At 33.7% G+C, this 17,654-nt stretch overlaps 1 long non-coding RNA gene across 2 annotated transcripts in view; it reads left to right on the forward strand.

Moving 5' to 3' along the window:
* Positions 1-1,650: 1,650 nt before the first annotated feature.
* The window catches only part of LOC146996897 (uncharacterized), a 96,728-nt gene continuing 80,724 nt past the window's right edge, over positions 1,651-17,654 (forward strand). For both annotated transcript variants that reach the window (XR_015041500.1, XR_015041499.1), the window contains exon 1: positions 1,651-1,788. This is a non-coding gene — a long non-coding RNA (uncharacterized LOC146996897). The remainder of the gene's footprint in view (positions 1,789-17,654) is intronic.

The raw sequence follows: 17,654 nt of genomic DNA on the forward strand, positions 1-17,654 counted from the left end.
ATTCTATTTTTTTAGCGTTTTACACAGCCTTAAAAGGGAGACAGCAATATTCTGAGTGAAAATTATGGCTTTTCTCAAGGTACACTCGTACCTAACATTCAAATGTGCTGTCTTCAGAACAATAGTTTAGCAGTTTCATGAATTTGGCACGGAAATGATGATATACAAATTCCAGTTTATATAATAGAAACGGAAGCATCACCTAAGACGTGACGTAGTGGAGCAATTGAGATGAAACTCAGAGGTGTCTAATAGGCGATACCCATAATTAAGGGCAAAATCTGAAAATTTATTCGAGTCCGATGCCGCTCGATCAGCACTCCGATATTTCGAGCTAAGTATAAACATTATCCTTACTCGAGTGAGCACGAATTAAGCTTCTTCCTCGGCAAGTTTCGATCTGCGACCTCACTAACGGATCGATGACAATTTATGATAACTCGAACCCGGGTTTTATTGTTTTTTCCTGAAACAATTCAAAGTGCGTCCTCTCCCTCACTACACACTGGTTCCTCAGAAGAGCGAAAGCGAGCTCTGCACCGCTGCCTTCTCCGTTTTCAAGCGGCATTAAACTTCGCAAAACTTTTCCGAACCCTTAATTTTGAAAAGCGTCTGTTCTCATGGGTGATTTTAATGCGGAGAGGTCCTTGCCAAAGCGTTCGAAGGAAAATCGTTGCAGTGAAAGTTCGCGCGATGTGCGACGGGCTGTCACTCATATTTCACCACGAGCTCAAGCTTAAGCGGTTGATACTATGCTTACAGAAGATAATGATTAGCATTAAGCAGATAAATATATTTAAATGAGGTATTAGCAGAAATAATACACCTCTTATGTACGAGACTGCGTGGCTGACAAGCTTTGTTATCCTGTGGTTGTATGACTGCTACACGTTAACTAAATATTATATTTTTGAAACTTGGTTACGTAGATTTAGAAACAGTTGAAATTATTATAACCTTTGAAATTCAAGTAATTGAATCAAGAGAAATACGTATTCAGTGGAAGAACATGCGGAAAGTTAATAATTTCGGATTAATATTTATAAAAGTATATAGCAAAACACCAATTGATTGGAATCCATATATGCCAAACTCCAAATATGCGAATTATATTTTTCTCCTTTCTTGGTCGACTAAATCTAATTTTTCCTTCAATGTATTTAATCATTTCTGAATGCTTCAGTGATATAAGTAATACATAAAGATAATGCAATAAGTTACAAAATATGTTTAATGCATATGTCACAAAATTTGTGAATTTTACTATAACCATGTAGTGATAAAAAGTCAACAATCGATTTACGCGTGGGCATTTATGCTCACATGTAGGTTTTTTTTAATCACGAGGGCCTGCCAGCTAAATTTCCTTTTGAAAGGTTGATGGGATAGAAAGATACATAAGAGGTTTTTTGATTCCATACACTGTGTGTTCTTGATCAAACTGAGACATACCGAGACAAATTATTACAGGTTTCTAAGGCCTTTTTTAAAATTTCAGGTCCATTCAATTTTAAAATGCCTTTAATGATCATTTATCTATTCCAGTGGTTGTATACATGGCGAAGGTAAAAACGTTTAAGTCTCATTTTAACTACCACATTATTTTACAAGCTAATCATTTTTTCATGTCTATTTCTTCCATCAGCTTTCAGCAAAATGAAAAATAACCTCATCTTAGTAGCGAAAGTAGTAGTTCCTTTGTAATTTACGGATAATGCTGAGGCAACCAGCCAGTACAGCGGGGTAGCTTGAGACTACAAGAATCCATCTAACTGACCTGAGGATTTGGTGAGTGAATTTCGCAATAGAGCACCTTAATAGGCGTAAGTTATTTTGTAATTGAAAGTTAGCTTGTGTGATATACTTATTCGTCGAGTTACTAAAACAAATTTATATTTATTTGCGTAACTGAAAATCCCAAGAAATGGTAGCTAGTATTTGCTAAATGTTTAGTTTATTTACGAGTCACAGGTTTTAATAAAACCTAAAGCTGAATTTTAATTTCTGTCTGTATTTCTGATGTTTTTTCTGTTTATTTGTGACGCAAACACATCATGCAGTCTTAATTTTAAAGCTTATAAGGTATTTCTCCCGCCTTCCTAGCATGCCTTCGTGTTGTGGTAGTCTGCACGCTGGGCGCGTATTCCGGAGGTCCGTTCAACAACCGGTGAAGGCGTTACATATTTTTCATCTTTCCCGTCTCGAAATAACCTAATGTTTCTACAGTGGGATCGAACTAAAAGGGTGATGGATGATGATTCCCAGGATTTGTCGATTGGGTTCCCTAAAAACTCCAGTCGCCCTTCGAAAGGGGGATTGTATAAGGTATTTCTCCCGCCTTCCTAGCATGCCTTCGTGGTGTGGTGGTCTGCACGCTAGTCACGTATTCCAGAGGTCCGTGGTTCGATTCCCGGCGAAGGCGTTGTTATTTTTGCATCTTTGCTGCTTCTCAAAAAATCCTAATGTATCTATAGTGGCGGCCGACCTAAAAGGGGTGGTGGATGATGATTCCCCACACCCAGGATTTTCCAACTAGGTCCCCTAAAACCGACAGTACCACCACAATAGAAGTCCAAAAAGTTTTAAAACACTGTAAACTCTAGCAACAATGTTTATATCAGTTTTCTGGACAACCTTGCGCAACTGTTATTCAGTTTTAAGAAGTAACATCGCAATGTTCATATGCGTTTTGTTACATGTCATAGTGGAGCATAGCATGTAACAAAATGCATATGAAAATAGCAGGTTTGAATATTCAAATGCATATGAAAATAAACGCATACGAAACAAAACGCGTATGAAAATTCCGTGTTTTACAGATAAATCGATGTATATTTCTTTGCTTTAATCTCAGTTTTCAATGTGCGCTTCTGTAAATTTGTCTGCATTGGAAGAAAATGAAGTAAAATTTCCGCAGGAATACAATGTTTTTCCACGGATTCACTCAAGGAATAACTACTTTTAACCTACTCTTAAAGTCATCGCCACGAAATTTCTTCCAAAACAGGAAGTACCAAACAGGAAATACAAGGAAAGTAAAGCAATAATGCCTTTTGTAAGTATGCTTATTGTTCGATTTGAGGTATATATCTATAATTAAAGGTGAAATAAGTATGCAATAATATGTATGCATACAATAAAAATTTTCTTCTTATTAAGACTTGTCATTCTATATCTTCCATACAAAATATACACACACTGTCAAAGTGATTGCGCCAGTACGAATGAATGATATGTCTGTGAGCTTTTGTGATTAGGGAAGCTGACTGCCGTATCATTGCTTCTCAGTTAGGTTTCTGGAGGTGGATGTTTGTAAGTTCATTATGTCTATCCTGAATGGACAGGCTTAAAATACTGGCGAGCCAAAAATCGAGTGGTTTGGTAGTACGGAAGGAGGGATGAGAAAACTTCCCATACTGTCCCCGGTGAGTTTTCTATCACAGTTGGGACAGTTGAGTTTCACACAGTTGCACAGTCATAGCTGTGGAACTGTACGTGCATAACTAATGATGAAATTCTGGTGTCTGCACCCAGACTGTATACACCTTTTTTGGTGCGTCTCCAGTAGTGAGGCATCAAAGAAGTTTGTATCTAACAACAGCGTCCTGCTTAATGTGTTTAAAACATGTTCTATCGGATGCTATCTGGTGTGCATCCCACTCACTCAATACACCCTTTCCTTCCTTCTCCAAGCATCTGCCTAAGAAGACCTAAAAAATGAATCGGGCATTTCCATGCATAAAAAGGTTAAATCCATTATGGCAGCAATTTAGAACACGGCCAAGGATTTTTACAAATTTTGTCCTTGTACCTATGAGCAATCTGATATCCATTTGAAACAACGTAAAAGTTACTACGCCTGCCTAAGTTTATCCTTCCCTAGCCAAGCGCACCTTCTGCAAAATGCAGCCGATCTTTGGTACGCAGTTAACTACATCGGATTCCGTGTTCGGTTTAGAAGTCATCAGTTATCCGATACTAAGCTGAGTTTGGGCTTGTCGAAGAAAACAGGTTTTGGCCATTACGGTGCAGGTGGATTAATGGCAAAAAACAACTGCCCTATATGCATAGAATCCACGGGTTTGAAGGCATCTGAAAATGGTTTGCCATTCAACTTTGTCTAGTTAAATTCTATTTTGAAATTTATCCTGAAGACTGACCATCTGGCATCTAAGATGGCAACCTCGGGAGGCGTAATGGAAAACTGCACATTCACTTGATCAATGTTAAACGAATTTCGCATACTGCGCATGCCCCGAAGAGAATTTGGCGTAATTACGACTTTGATACAATTTTAAAAGAAGATAAAAACGGTGTGTGGTTGATATTCTGTTTATCTGGGCGTAAACAGTTCGGGGTTTTAAAACTTGTTAGGTTATAAGTTCTTTATTACTTAGGGGTAACTATCGATTGTAAACTACTCAAATATTCGTTTATATTAGTTGAATCTTTATTGAATATACTTGTGAGGAATAAAAGCAATTGCGTATGGTAAATAACTATATGTTCCATTCGTATATACTTTAACAAATTAAAGAATAAATCCAGTTTAAATTACTGAATTAAAGTCAAGGAAATTATTATAAATAACTGATATTAAATATAACATTTATGAACAAAATAAAACAAAATGAATTGAAACAGAAGCAAATGCACTAAACACAAATAAATTTCGGTAGTATTATAATTCTAAATAGTCGATAAGACCTACACGATGAACAGGCTTGTGTAATGGTTGCTTATGCTTAGTCGCCAGTTCTTTCTGCCTCGCCAACGGTACACCACTAAGCATGCGCAGTAAACGAAATTCGTTAACATTGATCAACTCAAATTGCGGTTTGCTATTACGCCCCCGGGAGTTACTCTGACCAAGCCCATTTCGACGACCTTAATTTTCGAACCACACGCACAAACGTGCAAGTACACTTTGGAATCTTTCACGCATGCTATCCATGGATTTTGACTAGTTTCCATCCTTTGCGTTCGCGCCAACTCTTATTTTCTCTCAAACAGTACTGATTCACAAATGCGATAAACTGCGTCTTCCGTGTTTTTGGTTTGGTTTGGTTTATTGAGATTACGGCAAAGCACACAAGGGCTATCTGTCTAAGGGGGTGCCTTCGGGGAGGACTTTCTAAAGAAATCCGGCTCTTATACGCGTTACACATGGGGGAACCACAAAAACTCCCATGCAGCCAGTCCGTTCACGGGATTCGAACCTCGAACCGAACTACCAGTGTTCAACCACTTTAGCGTTCGGCCGCTGGTGGACCACTTTTCTCGTGGCTCGAGGTAGAAGAATACATCTCCGAAAACAAAACTGCATGTTTTATATGGCGTTCAGATTAACATGAATTTCCAATTGCTTTGCACACGTTTTTTCATTATTCAGAGCAATCATTATAGTTCAATGGTATTTTACTCAACAGATTTGAATAAAACAGTTAGTAAACAATAAAACACGAGATTTTGTGTTAAAGTTCTTCACCACTGTATTTCTTTCGTTATTTTTTTAATATTTTCTTTGTAATGTGTGTTCCCATTTGCATAAGTCGAATAATGTGATAAATTTATCAATGTATAAATGTTTAGAAAAGGTTACCTGAATGATTAACCAGCTCTTGAAATTTTCATTTTAGACATGTGGTTGCAGTTTAAAAATTGGTTTAAATAAAACAGATTTTCAGACTCTAAAGCTTTTGGTCCGATATATTTAATATAATGAATATCTCTTTCAAAGATCCATTTAGTTCCCTGTAAATTCTTATGAATATCTGTATACTGCTAAAGATTCCTCATTCGATAAAAGTTCCTTATCAATATTCGATTTTATATTGATAGTAGTTCTTTATTAGAATTTGATTTTACATTGATAATAGTTCCTTATGCCTTTCTGTACTTTTATACAGATGTGCATATATATATATACAGATATCCGTAGTTATACATACATGCATTCCTTATGAATATATCTATAAATATTTACACCTAGTGAGAAACGCTTAAACAACGTTTCGTATTTTGGCCGTAATTCTGCAAAACATCAACTTGGAAACATGAAATTCGTACTAGGGAGGCATAATGTAGTACTTAAAAAAATGAGAAATGTACATAGTAGCAAAAGCAAGCAGTATGGGGAATACAGTATGAAACGAATAAAAAAAGTATTTATTAACAAAATGTCGTTGGTATAAAAAAAAACTATATCACATCCTCTAATTGCAATTGTTGCGTTACAGCGTCTGTTGGTATTCAACATTAGATTATCTGACAGTTCTTAGGGTAGATTTTCCATTCTTGAAGATGCTTTTGTTTCAGTTGTGTTTGGCATAGTCTTTAGGGTAAGTTTCTACCACCAAGCATCTCCCTAGAATATCCAACGTATTTTCAAAGGAAATAAAGTCAGCGTGGTAGGCTGTCCAATCCATTCTGTGGGTTTCTTCACTTTCTAGAAGCTCCTCAGCAACATGAGTCCTGTCTGGCCAACAATCGGGACCAGTGCCACCCCGAAAAAGAAGCACTATTGTGAAGGAGGATGACTTTATTACTATAACGATCTCCGGTAAGTGAACCTCTGTCGAAAATATCCGTTCATCATAATGCCTCCCTATACAAGGAGAGCAGGATAACTCAAACCTACCTCTCTCCATACGAACAGGACGGTCGGCGAATTGCGCATCTTTATGAAGTTTTCTGTCCGTCCGCATCTGTTGAGCAATATATTCTGTTGTCCGGTTTCGATTTCTGTTCGCACTGCAAAGAGATGTATCCGTCATCAATCACCGTTATTTTCCTTGGCCGACCATGAAACTTTCTCACAGCTTTACTTATCATGTAGAAGGCTTTACTTATCATGTGGAAGGCTTTCCAATCTCGTGAAGGAACACTTATATCAATTACAAACTCTTGGGCATTAGACGTCAAACTATGCCCCCTCCTGCAGCTTGAAAATCATTCTGTCACGTATAAAGCCGTCCTGATGTTTTCTTGCAGTAATTCTGCCGGCACATTCACATTTTCATTGATAGAAAAATACCTGGAAATGCACTTTGCATTCTTTTTTTTTTTTTTTTTCTTTTCTTAAATTACCTTGTACTGCACGCTCTTACTCTTCGCGTTTTACGTTCCCTGACATACCCTTTGACGCCATGGTGCTCATATTTGCATATGCATGGCCTTTATATTGAGTTGGCTCTTCATTGCAATGATCGCGGAAATCCCTTTTCAACATATGCTTGTATGAAAAATGTATTTGTTGCTTACTTGTTGCACACTAGCGTAAAAATAAAGTCTGTGATAATTGACTAAAGATATAAAAATAATCCCTGTGATATCTGACTAAAGATATAAAAATAAGCCCTGTGATAACTGACTAAAGATATAAAAATAAGCCCGACTAAAGATATAAAAATAAGCCCTGTGATAACTGTCTCGAACACAATATTAAATTCATATATAGAGTTACATTCAGACGGGTGAATACTAATATGTAGATTTTAGAATTTTTGTAAAATCTAAATTTCCTTAGGTAAGTAACTTCTAATTTTAACTTTTTGACAAACGAATACTTGAAACTGACAGTTTTCGCTATAAACATCTCATTCTGTATTGACATTCTGCTGACGAGCAAAATGACCTACTTACTGTAATTTAAAAATCTAACATCTATAATTTTTCTTATCAATACTCACAAGCACCTCTGTAAGTTTTATTAAGAATATTTAAAATATATTTAAAGAAATATTTAAAGTATTCTAAAAGAATACATTTATTTATTAATTTTGGGTAATTCGATACTTCTTCTCTCATTTGCCTGTTCAGAAAGTTAGTTGCAATAAAATCACCCGTAACGGGCATTCAGGTAATCAGTAATATTAAAGTAACGGTATTTTTAAAGATCTAAATTTAAATTTGAAATTTAGGCCTACGAGAGAAAAAATAAAATGGGTTAGCAATCAAGCAACCGTATCGTGTGTAAAGCTGTGTCGCATTCCATAATACGACGCCAGTCCATAATATGAGATCTTCGACTACAGTACTCCCAGTGGCTCATTCGTAAAAGAAATCACATGCGTGCTTCGTAAATCGCAGAGACTAATCCAAGAGCTTGTACTATCAAACTGCATTCGTATATTTACTCTTGAACACGTGACGTTTAGCTATTCACGTGAAACGTAAGAGGAATATTCTCACTCTTTAGTTAAGTCGTAATTGTTGGAGCCAATGAAAAGAGAAATCACGTGAAAATGTTCATCCTTATTGGACACAAAAAATCAAGGTGAACAACTTCGGAAATTCTTCATACAAATAGAATCTAAGAAAGTTCTACAAAGTTTTAAATTACTTCAACAATCTCGATGTAAAGAATTGGACAGTGTATTAAACGAGGATTTGCCCCAAAACGTTCGGAGGGAGCGTGTAGTTTTGGTCTGATGCTGTAAAAAATGCAGAGGAATTGCACCGTAAAATGAATTTCCAAGGCGAGTGTAAGTTTTCGGTTCGATGTCTTATCCTGTTCATAGAAAGTAATAAATTCTCAAGTTAGATCCATCGAGTGAACAGAGGAATACAGAAGAAATGTCCGCGAAAATATTTATAGTGAAGTTTTAGAGAATTGTGCTTAAAAATAATGTGACTGTGGAGCAAATATATAATGCTGAAAAGACTGGATTATTAAGCACATAATCTTCTCACGTCGAATTTAGCCTGAGCTTCGAAAGCCCTTCCGAAGGCCATTAAGCACGATAAGGACCACGTAACTATAATAGTATTGGGAAATGCTACAGGCAAAGCACTAATTAATATAATTAGTAGCAGTAAAATATCGCATTTACAGTGCTTTATAGATGCAAAAACAATGCCGATACATTACTCAATCACAAAAGATTGCTTAAATGGATTGTGATGTATTGCAAGAATGGTTTCGTAGTATATTCATGCCAAATGCAAAGGAGCATTTAAACGAGAAAGTTTACCGCCAGATGGAAAAATGGACAAATGGTGCTCGTATCTTTTGACTGAAAACTTAAATATGGGAAACATATTATGTTAGGTGTCTGCCGCCTAATGTAACAAGCGTTATCCAATCATTGGACCTAGCTGTTATCCAGAATATAAAGGATCCCTTTTTATGCTTCAATGTCTGAACTTTGAAGATAGTGCCCATGATTTCCTGAAATATTTTCTTGGTTTTAAATTTTGTCTCTTGTTTGGACAGGATTAGCGTTAGTGAAAAGGAGTTTCAAGCTTGGGTGAATGTAAACCATACTCTTTAACTATTGCCATATTCTTTTAAAACGACAACAAAGTAATCGAACAGGTGCTTGGAAAAGAGGACACTTAGGGTAAGAATGTTTCGTGGAATGAAGCTGATGAAGCCTGCAAATGTTCATAAAATTTGCGGAGCAAAGCTCGTCTCTGGCAGTATATGGTGTTTATGAAGCTTCATTGCGCACACAACGAATTTCAAAAAATGTTTAATAACAATCTGGGAAACCGGGAGATGTTCGAAATTATGTATTTATCACAGTAAGAAATTCGTAAATTTCATGGAATAGTATATAGATAGGAAGATGTTTTTTTTTTTTTTTTTTTTTTCAGATGTATAGAATTATGCTTCTGTTTAATTTTAGATAACGTGTACGATTTCTGATATAAGTTATTTATCAGTGAGCAATAGATCCAGAAATGTTCCCAATGGATTTTGCATACTTCAGTTTCTACACTTGATATCACAAAACCTAATCAGGAAAGTTCTACAAATATATATTCAAATTTTCGAAAAATCTTTTATTCTGAATTGGTGAAGTGCCGTATCCGGTTATGAGAGATTCTAATGTGTTGTGTATCTTTATTTATCACCCTGATCCATTTCTACTTTATTTGATTCGGAAATTAGAGGTATTGACCTAGAACTAATCATTCAAGAGCGTTTAGTCACACGATTTTTTATAACGTCCTCTATAATATTTTAATCATTTTTGGTAAGTTTACATTTTGTTTTCACGAAACAGTACATGTGTAGGTTTCTAGAATGCAAATTTATTTCTTTCTCTTGCTATTTGGAAAATTTCCATCTTATTTCTTTTAGCTGAAAATTTAATTATGCGTTAGCTTTATGTTAATTTGTGAATTAAACAGACGCTCCAAGACAGGCCATTAATTATACACCTCTAACTCATTAGTAGATTAGGATGCCGCAGTTCTCATGAGCTCGACTAGAAATGAAAACAAAACTGTTTTAAAAGTTAAAAAACGGGAATAAAAACCTAATTCTTTTTCTTTGATTCCGTTTTATGCCAGATGACTGTTTTCAGCATGGTTAAATTCTTTAACGTTTTCCTTCTTCCTTCTTTTTTGCTCAGTGCGTTATATTTTTCTAATCGTCATTTTCTAAGTTTTCCTAAGGAAGTCGGAATTGTCTTTAAGACAGAAACCCCAGATAGGTACAATTTTGCAATGACGCTTTGAGAGATCAATGATCCCTTCAACAGTCCCTAGAAGAGTGTTAAATTTCGGTAGTCTGTCTAATTAAAAAAAAATTTCAATCTAATGTTTCTACATATAGAGCTCTAAATTGATCGATATGACTATATGTCTTTTCTATGCAACGCTTTGCAGCCAAAACACAATTCAGTGATCTACGGCAAAAATAAAAATGTGATATAAATTAACTCAAAAAGCTACATTTCAGGATATGCAGAAAACACCGTAGACTTTAATTATTCATCTCTGTTTCTTAACCATGGGCGGATGACACCACTGGAAATTAGGTGAATTTCGCAAAGGACAGGTACCGTGTCGCAAATTTACATCTGATATTAGTGATTTAACATTTCACGGTATTTTAATCATAACCATCGCGTATTCATGGGGTACAACACATTCAGCATATAGGAAAAAAGAAGAATAAAGAAAATAAAAGATTAAGAATAATTAACAGGGTATAAAAGTACTGGCAGGTATCTTGAACTCATCATTTTAATGTTATCATCATTACTTCGTCCCGAATTCATCTTTGTTCAATTTAATTCTTACTTCGACAAGTAAAAGCTGAGAAATTTCAATTATCATTAAGCGAACTTCTTTAAAATAAAGCCTTCATAGCTAAGTCCATAATTTTATGTCTTTATGGAGACTTTAAAAAGAAAAGGGTTCATATTTACGTAAAACATAGAGAAACAACGAAACGGGCATGAACTCAGGCTGTTTTCAGTGATTTTATTCGTGACTGGACTACTAGTTTTCAACGGTCTTATCAACTCGGCCACTGGTGGTCGAGATAAAACTTCTTCAAAATCAAAATGTTATAATTTAAATTTCAACAAACTGGTTTAAAAAGTTTTAAGCAGATTTGAAGTTTGTACCACGCATTCAGATCTAACGGCATTGTTCTAATCATATCGTGCACTTTCATTTTGCAAAATAGTTCCAAATAAACAATTAAAAGAGGTACCTGGTTAAATTAAAATTAAAAGGTTCAATTAAAAGAGGTACCTGGTTCAATTAAAATTAAAAGGTTCAGTTAAAAGAGGTACCTGGTAAAGAGGTTCAATATAGGTACCTGATTAAAACTGTGAAAAATTTTAAAGAACATTTATCTGTTGACAGTCATTTACAAGTCGAAAACAGAACCTTAAATTAAAAAAAACTCAGCCTGATCTGTCACAAGGAATTGCACCACGAACAAAATTTTCATTATTCAGTCTATTATTTTTATATTCCGTTTATGCTTTATTCAGTGTTTATTTTTTACCCATTTTTTCATGGAAATATGCACAGAAAAACATCGCACTCATCTTTACTTTTACCTCAAAATTTTGGTTCTTCAGTCATCGAGTAGACGATTAACTTAATTGTACCCATAACTTGAATGCATTTTAAAAAACTTCCATATGAAAAATTAAAGTCGACAGTAGTTAAAACTTCATGCAGAATATAACTAAGAATATTCTCCTGATAAATGTTACATACTTATTTTATTACTGATAAATAGAATCACTACATATATAGTTAGAATCTTAATTTATCTTATAAAGTATTTCCAGTAATACTTAGAAAATAGTAGGTTGGGTAAACTAGCCGCAATAATTCAGACATTCTCTAAAATATTTTAGCATTTCATCAGCTGTTGTAGTTGTAGAGATAATTCACATAGAGACGAAATAAATTTGAGTTTCATATTATATTACAGAACTTAAAAGCATGCAGAAGATAACTGATTCCCAATTTGTCTGTCTGTCATGTTTCCTGACAATGAAATATTGCGACCCTTTCATAAATGATGCATTCAAAATCAAGAGATAGCGCATGTAAATGCATCCTTTGCGGATGCTTAGAGAAGAATGAGAAGAATGGAAGATTAATGTGTTGCAATAAATAGCGTTCTTCTTTGTCTTTACTAATTCCAGCTGCCAGTTTGCAAAGATATTAAACACGGAATTCAAAATTCGTCTTCATTTTCCCTGCTTATGAAATAAACCATTTTCCCTTATTGCGCTACTCTAAAGATTTAATAACCGTGCCTATATATTATTGCATACGCATTTATCACGCGGCAAATATTGCTTTCTTTTGCTTCATTTAATTAAATAGGAACTCGAATTTAAAATACTTAAATTACATATGTGTCATATTTCGTATGAAATGTAGCATCAGATATCACGAAAGGTTGTATGCTAATAATGTAAAACATTATTTAAAACAAAGCATTTATAACACAAGTTTTAAATCTAATAATAAGTATGGAAGAATTCGATAAATGAATTGAAAACTTAACACAGAAGTCAAAAATTGCGTCTATGATGCTTTCAAATAAATTTATCATCAGTTACTGCAAATTCTTTCTCTTAAAATCTCCTTACTGCCCAAACTGATTTTTTGAGAACAAAAAGCAAGAAATGAGCTGTAAAATTATAAAACAAGGTACTAATTTAAAACATAAACTAAATCAGTAAGTTCAGTTTTCAATAGAAAAAAATCGCATTATACCGAACATAATGCAGAATATTGTTTAAGCCATGGCGTAACCTGCTTGAAAAGATAAGAGTAATTCAACAAAATATGAGATAAACTGAACAGTGGTATGTGTAGACTAATCAAGAAAGTTGAGCATGAAATTTTTTATCAGACGTCTATGATATAATGCAGCAAAATCTGTCTTCGCAAACAGTTCGTATATCAACTGTTGGAAGAAGAATATTGTAAGTAAATATACGTCTGACTAGATTTGAACACAAATTTATAATGAGTTCCTTTTCGAATTTGAAAAGCGGAGTTTTTGTGATGAACAGTGTGCAACCTTGAAGTATTCCTTTCCGGAAATCTGTTACGAAAGGTTATAAAATGTTCCGGTAATTGTATCGAGAAGATGATTTACTGCATTTAATTACATTTAATTTTTTCAAAAAAAAATTAGTAAGGATTTATTTTGTTTTCTAAACAATGTGATTCGGGTGCTCTTATTAGCGCAGAGAACAAACAATATGATAAACGCAGCCGCTGTAATTCGTGAAGGTGGCCAAGTAGTAATGGATGAAATAGTGGAGATGCAATAGATTATCTCATGGCAGCAGATTTCGCTTACTCACAAAAAAGACGCTTCTCTGAAAGATGAATGCCGAGTTTATTAACTCCTGAACAGAAGCAAATACGAGGACATACCAGCTTTGGGAACTGGTGACGCATACTTATAGCCTATCATAACTGCAGGTGAGTGTTGGCAATATCACTACGATGTTAAAAGCAAATAAGAAAGCGCAGCCTGCAAAAAGTCATGTATTCCTTCTTGAAAAAAGATCGAAGTTAAAAAGTCGATGAAAATGAGCTGATTATTTCTGCTTTTGCACATGATGGAATAGTTTATGAACATTCAGTGTCTGAGCATTCAACTGTTACTTGGCAGTTTTAAGTTATAAGTTTGGAAGAAGTTCTTCGAAGAACCTAACGTTGAATGTCCAACAAAAACAATCGCAGAGACTGCATCAGATTTGGCACTTAACATAATGTACGTTGTTATATGCCTATTATTGTTCCGCTCGAAGAAAATTGAATGTGTTCAGTTACCTCTATGTAGCTGGAAGGCTATATTAGCTTATCTATGAGGCTATTTTTTATTTCGTCGTCTAAAGGTCAAAATCTGGACTTATTTTTGTCTCCGTTTTTATTAACTTCAATTCATTTAGATGATATTTACTTTATTAAAGAAAGAAAATATTTAGAATTATAATATAAAAACCAAGTGACAAAAATTCTCATTCCCGTATAAAGGCATTTATGTTATTCAAGGTTCTAAACTTATTAATAGTTATGTTTTGAATATATAGCTTTATTTGGAAAGTCAGAACTGCATTGCAGTCTAGTTCATCTAATAGTTATGGTAGTTATTCGTGAAAAAAATCCATTTTCTTTCTGTCTGTATCTCAAGTGCAATGTTGGTAGTTATATTTCTATAGAAGGAACCCATGCGTAACATATAATTGAGAAAAACGGAGAAGTCATTTAATGCGAAATACTAGTACGCAGTTTCACCATAGAACACTCAGAATCTATTCAGTCTGCGCCTGTCATCTAGTTTTCCGAGAATGAAAAATTTAGAATTTGCGAGATATTCATTTCAAACACTTTTTGTATACTTCTTGATATCAAGCATTTCAATGAATGCAGTGTGCAACTGATAACTAATAAAATATTTTGATTTTTGAAACTTCATTTAGAGTATGAAGTATTGCGTATTACTTGAAAACTATTACTTTGAACTAGTTTTGAACAGGAAAGTTAAACATTAGATTTGTATTAGAGTATTTCACGAGTGGCAGAATTTTGTTATTTATTGAGAAGAATATTTTTGGCACCAGAAATTAGTGACATATAATTATTAAGCTTATAATTTTTGGAACTAAAGATAAGAAATTTGTTTAAGCACCATTGATATGCAGTGGTCAATATATTTAACTAGAAAATAGCTGACTAAGTTTCTATTTCTGTTTAGGTACTGCTGTTTTCCAAAATTTACCATTCCAGCAATTCTAACGACTCAGCAAGTTAACACGTCTAAATCGTCTTTATCAAAAGATTTAAATATTCTTACACTAATTAAACTACATTATTGTATTTAATTGATAAAAATATTAAGTTTCTTGAATTCTCGAAAATTAATTTAAATCTAGCAAAGAAGTTCATACATTATGTTGAAGCATTAAATGCATTTTGATGACATAAATACATGACCTAGAGATCAATGCGACAAAAAACTAACAACTTGCATTTCCTACTTTAAATAAGTTTCATGAGCATTTCAAAGCAAGAATATTCCTCAACAATATTAATAATAGGAATCCTGCAAAAGAGGTTTAACACAAAGTCCCAACATATCAACATTAAAATAAGAATTCATACTAGTGCAAATTCTAAAAATAAAAATGAAAATGCAAAAGGAGAAGAAAATACAGGATAAAAAATATAAAAATAATAATTGATCTCCTTTTACTGAAACTCCAGTTCAGAACTCATCAACGTGTTTCGTTGTCCGAGTTCATTTAAGATCAAAAACCGAAAAAAGATTCTGTTAATTTTTTATTTAAAATACTAAAATTCATTTAAAACCGAAACCTCGAATCTCAAATGTACTAAGATTTTCCCTACAAGCATCGAAACACTTGCTAAAACGCATAAAAGATAACATTGTGCTAAACTGACTGCTAAAAAAAACCACAAAACTTTACATTATATAAAAAAAAGACCATTAAAAATTCACTTGGTCTAAAATCATTATATGCATATTCGAAAATCGAAAGCAAGTAAATATAAAGAGTAAAACTAATAAACTTTTAACCAAACTGTCTTTTGAACAACACTTAAAAATTGGGTGATCCCTGATTATGCTAAACTAAACTTTTAATGCCAACAAAACGAAAAACTCTTCGCAAAGGTTCTTTAAATAATAAAATCACAACTGAGCTTCATCAGCTAAAACTGGAAACCAACTAAATACAAAAATAAAAAAAAAATTTAAAAAAAAACTTACTGAAACCTTAGGACGACCTTCTAAACGAAAATATGCTTTATTCTTCAGACGACCAAACTGTGTTCTTGGAAGAATTCAAAGCTGTTCTGTAGATGCAAAAAATTGTAGTTCTTGGAAAAATAGTGCGATAAGGTTAAAAGTGTTCAATAGCAGAACTAAGTATTTAAAAATGTGTTCAAAATTGTGTCCTGTTAAACTTTGTGCGGGGGGCGTCAAATGTTGGGTGCGAAAAAATTATTACCTTTTAGTATGGTGATCTTCGAACCAAAATGGCGGCGTAAGAAACTTCTAAAAGATGCTGTCTTCTGTAAAAGTAGAAGTAAAGTACTGTCTTCTGTAAAGTACTGGCGCAAAGATGAGGAAAAGGGAAAATATATGTTATAAAAGATAAGAATTTTCACGTAATCGGGGTGCATGTCTCAACTAAAAAACCTCATTATTTTTGTAAAAGCTACAAGACCTAACGATTATAAAATTTACAAAATAATAGAAAAATAGTATAAATAATAAATGAAAGGAAAAAGAAACAATATGTTTGTACATATTTACATTAAATTTCTTATCGTAGTCATCCAAATACTACCTCCTGTTAAGGTTTACGCAATAATTAACATATCACTTAGATGAGAAATTTAAAAAAGGAAGTCAATACCAGCTTTCTTTAAAGCTATACACATTTTGAATAGAGGTGTACTATTCTCTAAGATAATTTTGACTTAGTGATTTCTTCTTGCTGGTATTCGACTTGCAAATATTTTTTATTCTAATAATTTGAGTATTTAAGGTATTAAGTATTACTCTTTTGGAGATACTGGAGTGCCGTTGGAAGAGTTTCATAGTAGGGGAAACCAAACTCTATTCGTTTGTCATAAATTTTGATATCTTTAAAACTGATTATTTGCAAATCTAGGTAATTAATATCTCCTTGTTGAAAGTTAGTTTTATTGAGTTTCAAACTTGAAGGATAAATGTGATCGTATTCTATTATATTGAAGTTGTTTATTGCAATAAAAATCCTCCATGAATCTGTAAATGTTAGAGTAATATGAACTGTTGATAATACTTGAGATAACTCTTGTTGGAAAAGAGCTTCCTTGATGAAAAGGTACAAATTACAAATCGCTGAAATTGTGCTAGTTCCCATCGGGATACCGTTGATTTTTTTGAAAAGCATTATTAAATGCAATGTAGTTATTAAAATGAATACTTTTTAAATATCGCTGACATTCTTCTTTGGAAATAACCGTAATAATTTGTGGCAATAAATTTGGTAGAGTTAGAAGACTGTCAAAGATTTATTGTAACGAAACAACCGTATATAAATTTTCAAAGTCGTAAGAGAAAATGTTTTTAATATTTAAAGCATGAAACGCTTCTACTACTGGTTCGTTATTACATATTATCCAATTGAAACTGTGGTCTTGCATCTGTGCTTCTTTAATAAATAGTAGAGGACTTTTTAAAGGATTTTAGTAAAATGGTAGTCTATTTCTTTCATGTAATTACTTCAGTCTTACAGCTATTGCTTTTAATTTTAGCCCCTTGTACTGTTTCTTTTTGTATATATATGTAAATCATATATATAATATATGTGTTGCCATCCCCCCGGGGTCAACTAGTGTATTAATAG

This window comes from Stegodyphus dumicola, chromosome 6 (genome assembly GCF_044657685.1).
Source record: "Stegodyphus dumicola isolate Sdum_Otavi_A_Nest chromosome 6, ASM4465768v1".
NCBI classification, from domain to species: Eukaryota; Metazoa; Arthropoda; class Arachnida; order Araneae; family Eresidae; genus Stegodyphus; species Stegodyphus dumicola.